The 8418-nt window shown below is 48.8% G+C and overlaps 1 long non-coding RNA gene across 1 annotated transcript; it reads left to right on the forward strand.

Moving 5' to 3' along the window:
- Positions 1-910: 910 nt before the first annotated feature.
- LOC128505260 (uncharacterized) lies at positions 911-7798 on the forward strand. Its single transcript, XR_008355557.1, has 3 exons — positions 911-970; positions 7288-7515; positions 7640-7798. It is a non-coding gene; the product is annotated as an uncharacterized LOC128505260 (long non-coding RNA).
- The last annotated feature ends 620 nt before the right edge of the window (positions 7799-8418 follow it).

The raw sequence follows: 8418 nt of genomic DNA on the forward strand, positions 1-8418 counted from the left end.
TCGGCCCAGTGGTTCATATTGTAATTCAATCTCTGTCTGTTCGTTTTGGAAGAAAAAATGGCCAATATGGTCCCATGGGGTAGCTCACAATAGCCAAGGGAGTGTGGCAGCACAATATCTCTTAAGAATATTGGCACCTTAATTACTGTAAAGTCTTTAACACTGTCATACTTTCCTGAAATAGAGCAAGAAATGATTGCGGCCCATCCATGGACACTGGCTAAAGAGACGACTTAGCCCTTCATTAAAGGTAAGACCTTTCTGCTTAACAAAAATCATCTTCCCCTCTGTGTGTAAAGAGCCGTGGGTGTTGTTTTACGATATGTGTTGCCATGTAGGTTACCGTTGTATTCTAATGGCTTTCCCCCGCAGACACCACCCTGAGCTGATTGTTTTTGGTGGCAATTGAAATAAAATCCTTATTCCCTTAGATATACTCTTAGTCCCCATGTGCCTGTTGGTGTTGAGGACATGCTTATCACAAGGTTGTAAGATAAGCATTTAGTGTCATTGTCTAGGACAAGATTTGGTTGAGATCTCATAGACAAGAGAGATATGTTTGGCCAATATGTCAAGCTGTCAAACACCCTGCATTATGTTTAAGACTACAGTTTCATTGGAACAGGAAAAGACCAAAATATTATTTTTTTTTTTTTTTTTTTTGTCGATGGGTTACCAAGTAACAAAGCAAGAGCAAGTGCCATTAAGGTCTGTGATGCTCCTGAATGTTGCTTGGTCATCTATGCAGATTCTGCTATTGTCTGGGCCAGTGCACTATTGGGTAAAAGAGGGCTAGGTGGTAAGGCAAATTGCTTGCCTCAATAGAACAGCCTTTTAAGGTGGCTCATTAAGTCGTTTTCTTTTTCTGCTTTACAAGCGACAGTGGTGGACTCCACATAGATTTTACAGAGACCCTGGCAATGATGAGAAGATCTGACATTCTAGGACATGCCGTGAGCCCTTGCAGCTGGTAAGACTAACAAGAACGTGCGATCAGAGGCAAGATGGTCCGTAGTTGTGCAAGCATTTGCAAAACCACCATTATGTGTGGCCACAGAGTGTGGAACCAGCCTTTGAGTGAGCCTTTCAACGAGTGAGTATGAACATGTAGATTTATTTCCCTTGCCATTCCAGGTGGCACATGAGAAGAGAAGGCTCCGCCTACCAGGTAGGGCAGGAAATACTATAAAAAAAGGAGACCTCCCCCTTCCTCCCCAGTGTTGTTTCCTGCCCTACTCAGGTAGCGGTTAGGCTGAAGCTTACCTTTCCTTCCTTTTTTTGTTTTCTCGGAGCCCCGGGGGGGCGTCCTTTTCTGATACCCGGCAGCGGTCCCGTGTGGATCCAGGGTTCGTGCGGCAGCCTCGGAGGCTGCAACTCCGCGTGTATCGCGGCAACGCACACGAGGCTCAGTCCTCGTTCGGCTCTGCCCACAGCCCAGGGGGCTCACTGGGATGTATATCCCCGGGCTCCGGTTCACTCCGTCCCGGGGAATCCTCAGAGTGTGGCACGGCAGGAGGAGATCTCTAACCGGCTGTGCCGGTTTTCTCGGCACACGTTCAGATCTCCAATCGGCTTCACTTCCGGTGCAGCGACCCGGGGTCACGAGAGGTCAATTGGCTGGGAATTTCCGGATGTGAGGTTTCCGGCCCTGGGCACCTAAATGCCTCTGTATACAACGCCAGAATGGGTAAGATCTTTCCTTGCTGTTGGTTTCTGTGCTGTAGTTTTGCATATACCTCTCTGCTATTGTGCCTGCCCGTGCCTGAGGATTGTCTACTGCCATTTCAAGTAGGTGTTGCCCTCTTTGCTTGGAAGAAGTTTTAAGTTGCCTATGCCATTGTTTTCTACAGTTACAGCTTGTGTTTCTTCTCCTCAGTCATGTCAGATAAAAATCAGGATATCCCACCTGAAGCCTCCCCACATAGGAAATCTGTGGGAAAGTCAAAACACAAGCCTGTTCATCCTGCAAAAGACCCTGCATGACCTTTCGGTCAAAACGTGCAACCCCTGCTCTCGGCCTAAAGAAGTTTCCACAACGGAATTTACCTCCTGGTTGAAGGGGGAACTTCAGTCTACCTTTGACTGTTTTCGAGCCATGGCAAGCCCCTCTCAGGCACCCCTGCAACAACCTTACCAGCAGGGTCCACCAAATTACCTCCCGGTTTACCCGGAAGATTATTCGGCTCCCTTTTGAATATGACTACAGAAACAGGGAAACTCTAATCTGAATCTACAGGAGGACATACCAGTTGCAAAACCAGATCCTTTTCAGGGTCACTCTAGGAAACCGCAGACCTTTCCAGTCCACGATTCTCTTTCTGCCATTATCACAGAGCAGTGGAAATTTCCTGACAGGAGATTCTTCACATCCTTGAGAACCAAGAAGCTTTTTCCTTTCGATAATTAGAATTCTGAGGCCTGGGAAGTCCCGAAAGTCGACACCGCAGTAACCAAGGCCACAAAAAAAAAAAAAAAAAAAAAAAAAAAAAAAAATAGCCATTCCGTTGGTAGACGCGGCCCATTTCAAAGACCCCATGGACCAGAGGGCCGAGGTCTGCCAAAAGGTCTTCTGAAGCAGCAGCGGCGAATTTCGTCCAGCGATTGCTATGGCGTCAACTTCTAGAGCCATTAAAATCTGGCTCCAACAGGCGGTGGAAGACTTTGCAGCTATTCGAGAGACTGAGCAGGTCGCTAGCAACCTGTCCGACACCTGCTTAGCAGTTGATTTCATCTCCGATGCCTCCATTGAATCAGTCCGTACGTCTGCTAAAGCCACTGCGCTTTCAGCGGTTTCTAGGCGAGCACTCTGGCTTAAGTCATGGTCTGCTGATAATGCCTCTAAACACTAGCTGTGCAGCATTCCGTCCCAGGGGAGCCTCTTCGGCAGCGATCTCGACACGATCCTAGAATCCACCACAGGGGACAAGCACTGGTTACCTCAGATGAAAGGACCACCTCGTTTCAGATCGAGTTATTACAGAGCTCCGAGAGAGAGAGAGTCCTACAGGCCCTGAACCTCCAATCAGGACTACCAGTCCTTTCGGGGTAAACCCTACGCAAGAGGGAGATTCTAGAGAGGAAGAGGCAGGGACAGTAAAGCAGGAAGGTTCTGACGCCAGCAGGCTTCAGGTAGAGGGCAGGTTGACCGGTTTCATTCATGCCTGGGAAGAGATCACCTCAGACCCCTGGGTCCTTCGCATCATAGAACAAGGCTATGCTCTGGAGCTTACTCACCTACCTGCCCGGAAATTCCTGCTGTCCATGCCCCCTGCAGATCCTTGGAAAAGATCGGGTTTCTTCTCCACGCTCAACAACTTAATTCTCGAAAGAGCTCTGGTCCCGGTTCCTCATCAAGAGATAGGAGAGGGAACCTACTCCCAAGTCTTTGTCCAAAGCCATCCGGGAAATTCAGGCTAATAATCAACCTACAGGTGGTGAACACCTGTATCAGATACAACAGGTTCCGGATGGAATCCCTGAAGTCCGCCACAGAGATCATTTCTTCAGGGGACTTCATGGTCACCATAGATCTGCGGGATGCCTATTTACATGTTCCCATCAGAAGAGACCACCAAGATTCCTCCGTCTGGCGGTTCCATTACCTCAAGCGATTCGACATTTTCAGTTTCGGGCTCTTCCGTTTGGAATTGCTTCAGCACCTCGGATCTTCACGAAGCTCATGTCGGTGGTCGTGGCCTTCCTGAGGCAAAAAGGCATAAGGTGGTCCCATATCTGGACGATTGGCTCCTCGTAGCGGTCTCAGCAACTTTGCTCCAGTCCCATCTGGAGTTTTTTCCCAGGACCCTCCACGACCTAGGATGGCTAGTACACAGACTCAAGTCACAGTTACTTCCAAACAGACGTCGTACCTTTCTGGGAATTATCCTCGATTCACACGTACAGAGGACGTTTCTCCCTCGGGACAAGATCCCAAGATTGAGGGAATTCACACAAGCGGTTCTAACGAACAAGTCAGTGTCCATTAGAGCCATCATGTCTTGGCTCAGCCTAATGACCTCCTCCATCTCAGCGGTTCCCTGGGCACTTGCTCATGCAAGACCTCCTCAACAGTTCCTGCTGGATCACTGGGATCGCTCCAGGATGTCCTTTCGCAAGAATGTCCAACTTTCCCCCTTCGTTCGGGAGTCGCTCCGATGGTGGCTGACAGCCAGAATCTCTCACAGGGGCTTTCTTGGCAGACGAGAGTCTGGGTGGTAATTTCCACCGACGCCAGTTTGAGAGGCTGGGGTGCTGTTATGGGAAGCAATATTACCCAGGGAACTTGGTCTCCTCAGGAATCAGACCTGCACATCAAATTTCTGTTAGCGGTCTGGAGGGCTCTAAGGTTCTGGTCTACAATCCTGCGACACAGGTCCATCAGAATCCTTTCAGACAACGTCACCGTTGTAGCCTATCTGTCCAAACAAGATGGCACCAGAAACAGGCGCCTGCAGACCCTGACCCCTCAGATCTGCCGATGGGCGGAGTTCAGTCTCTGCATTCTCTCCGCGGTTCATCTCAAGGGTTCACTGAATCAGGAGGCGGATTACCTCAGCAGGAACTCAGTACTTCCGGGAGAATGGTCCTTACACAAAAGGGTCTTCGCTTTCATCACGGAGAAATGGGGTACTCCTCAGATAGACCTGATGGCCACGCACCTAACCGAACAGGTACAGGAGTTTTTTTCTCTCTCTCCAGTCGGCCGTCCCCGAGCCCTGGAAGCACTCTCGCAGACCTGGGATTTCGATCTCGCGGATGTTTTTTCCTCGGCTTCCCCTTATTTCCAGAGTGCTCCGGAAGATTCGAGAAAACCCTCAGTGTCATCCTGGTTGTTCCTTTCTGGCCTCGAAGAATCTGGTTTCGGACCTTATCGACCTGGCCGTAGACGAGCACATGCTTCTTCCTCAGGTGAGGGATATTCTCGTTCAAGGCCCTGTTCTCCACCCAGATCCCTCCCGGCTCAACCTCTCAGCATGGCTTCTGAAGGGAGATCCTGACCTCAAGGGGATTAACTTCATCGGTAGTGGAAACGATTCTCTCCAGCCGCAAGAAAACTACGGTTGCTAAATACCAGAAGGTTTGGGAAACGTTTCATCACCTGGTGCTATGGGCACGAAGTATCCTCTCCACCCATCCATGAGGTGCTACGCTTTTTACAAGACGGCTTTGATAACGGGTTACAACCTGCTACTATCAAGGTCCAGATCTCAGCTCTCAGCAACTGCTTGGACTCCAATCTGGCTTCCCATCCCTGGATCTCCAGATTTTCTAAGGGGATGTGCAGACTTCGCCCTAGGCTCCGTTCGTCGGTTTCCACCTTGGGACCTTAACCTCGTGTTGCACCAACTCACCACATCTCCTTTTGAGCCTCTAGAGGATACCTCTCTAAAGCTGCTCACCTACAAGGTTGTCCTTCTAGTAGCACTCGCTTCTGCTAGGAGGGTGAGTGAGCTCCAGGCTCTCTCCAGAGTGGAACCTTTTCTCAAGATTCTGCCGGACTGCGTTATCCTCCGTTTACCACCGGAGTTTTCTCCCTAAAGTTGTCTCACCTTTCCTTTCGGATCAGGAGATCGTCTTACCTACGTTATGTCCGGATCCCAAGAATCCCATGGAGTTGGAACTCCACTCGCTAGACCTGCGGAGATGTATCCTGTCTTATCTCTCGCGTACATCCGCCTGGAATAAATCCAACGCACTCTTCCTGTCCTTTGCGGGGACCCGCAGGGGCAGAGCAGTGTCCAGGGCTTCCATAAGCCGCTGGCTTAAGGACGCAATCACCTTATGTTACATCTCCGCGGGAAGAGTGCCTCCCTCCGGCCTGAAGGCACACTCGACCAGATCCGTCTCGACATCCTGGGCTGAACTCTCCGGGGTGAATCCGTCTCTCATTTGCAAGGCAGCGACCTGGAGGTCGATTCATACGTTCGTAAGGCACTACAGGCTGAACCTTCATCTCTCTGACGAGTCTCAATTTGGTCGTCGTGTCCTGCAGACTGGAATCCTTCCCTCCCTATCTCGCTAAATCTTCTCATGTGCCACCTGGAATGGCAAGGGAAAGAAAGAATTCTTACCTGGGAATTCCTTTTCCTTGTCCATTTCCAGGTGGCACACTTTTACTCCCACCCATTAAATTTACTTTTGCTTGTCTATTATTTGCCTGAGTCTTTCTTTTTAACCACACTGGGGAGGAAGGGGGAGGTCTCCTTTTTTTATAGTATTTCCTGCCCTACCTGGTAGGCGGAGCCTTCTCTTCTCATGTGCCACCTGGAAATGGACAAGGAAAAGGAATTCCCAGGTAAGAATTCTTTCTTTTTATTAAGTACCAACACAGCTTATTGATCCAAGGAGAAATCTGACTGCCATTTTGGGGTCAAGAAGGAATTTTTTCCCCTGGTTAGTGCAAAATTGGAAAGAGCGAAACTGGTGTTTTTTTTGCCTTCTTTTGGATCAACAGCAACAAATTAACCGATATAGGAAAGGCTGAACTTGATGGACGCATGTCTTTTTTCAGCCTATGTAACTATGTAACACAGTCTGCGCAGCACTCTCTCCATGTCGTCCTTGTGTCCCTTCCTCCCATCAAACAGTTCTGCTGCTCATAGATCCTCCTCTTCCTCTTGTTCCCTTGATACAACTGTTTCTTTGCCTCCCTGTTTCATTCCCCTTTTGTATGCTTCTCTCTTTGCTTAATTCCATAAGTTTTGCGACACCCCCCCTCTAAATAATTCAGTCATCTGCTTCAGTCCTCTAATACCTAGCCGCCTAGAAGGTTTAAGGAAGACGCTCTCTTTTGCCACTTGTTTCACCAATCATTACTTTTACCAACCCATACTGACCGCCCCTTGCCCATTCTCCCCTCCTTATTTAACATAGCATTGCTAGAACGTCGCTGGTGTGAGGACAAGCCACTTGAACTTATGGGCCTTATGGTGGAAGACCAAAGCCTTAACCGCTACTCCAAATCAGAGGTACAGGTTACCCATTTGAAAACGCATAAAAACCCTGGTATGTATCAACTCTCTCTCTATAACGTTCTTTATAATCGAAAATTATACACTCTTAAAAATGTCTTATGAAGTGTTCCGTAGTGCAGGTGTAATAGCCAGTTCATGCGTTAAAATTGCATGATTTTGTCAAAGGGATTTGGGTCACTCTGCCAGCATCAGCCAATGGAACCATGCACCTCTCATACCTTGGAGTCAGACCTTCAGATTCAAATCTTACTGGAATGTGGCTTCCCTTTCGTGCTAACCTTTATTTCTTTTCCCTCTTTCGCGATCAATGCAGGAAGAGCTGCTACGTCGATTTGGAACAACTGTTGTGCCCTGGAGAACCTGCTCAAAATCCTTTGGCAGCGCACAGGTTGATGAGAAGCTGGATGAGAAAATCATCTATGAAGCGCATTAGGCTTGTCAGACCAGCATGCTATAAATTGGTCCTCCACAGTCTACGTACCATGAGTAAAAATGTTACAAATGCTAAAATGTTAGATTTGATTTTCAGGGAGCAGGGATAGTGATCAGGTTGGAAAGAGAAGATAGAGGCAGCACCCGTTCTTGTTGTTGGTAGTAAAGTGGTGTTTTTTTGTTCCAAGTTGATGGCCACAAAACACCCCCACGTCTGAGGGCTCAGCTAACAGCACACACCTGTGGGATAAAACAAGCAGTGTGTCCTGCATCAATTGTCTATTTTGTCACATTAACGGCTCAGTGGAGTTTGCTATCCCAGTTTGGAGTTAACGGAAGTATGGAAAATGCTACACCCAATCACAAATGGAGTCTTGCTGATCCAATAGAGACGCAACTCCCACCTAGGAAGTGACTTGACATGGCATGTTAAGGAACCTCCCTTTTTTTTATCTTTTATGGAAATAAAATCAATTATTTAAGTGTGTGGGGGGCGTGGCTTGGATGGCGGCTGAGTAAGACTTGCGGTGTGGGAGCTCCTCCAACTCCTAAGCTATATTCAACCGATTTTGGCAGTTACCGGGATATTATCCACGAAGCTACTATTACCCACAGCGCGCATTATGTCGGCGAGCAAGACCAAGTCATCGGCGGGCTCTGTTCCGGCTTTTTTTGAGCCCAAACCCAGACGTCGGGCCTCTTCCCGCGCTTTACCTACCATCCGCGACGACGCGGAAGATTCCGATGCTTCACAAGGCCCAGACGCCGGCCCCTTACCTCACTCACCTTCGCCTCCTCCAAGTGATCCAGGCGACGGCGTTTTAACCGTCACCGCCATGAAACGGCTTCTGGACGAGATGCGCTGCAATTTTAAATCAGACATGGCGGAGGCTTTATCTAAACTCCACGTGGATCTCCAAGAGCTTGGCGTTCGCACGTCCCACTTAGAGGACAAAATGGAAGAATTTTCTTCGGCACATAACACAGTGGCTGATGCGTGCACCTCTTTACG

The sequence above is a fragment of the Spea bombifrons genome, chromosome 9 (assembly GCF_027358695.1).
Source record: "Spea bombifrons isolate aSpeBom1 chromosome 9, aSpeBom1.2.pri, whole genome shotgun sequence".
Lineage (NCBI taxonomy): Eukaryota > Metazoa > Chordata > Amphibia > Anura > Pelobatidae > Spea > Spea bombifrons.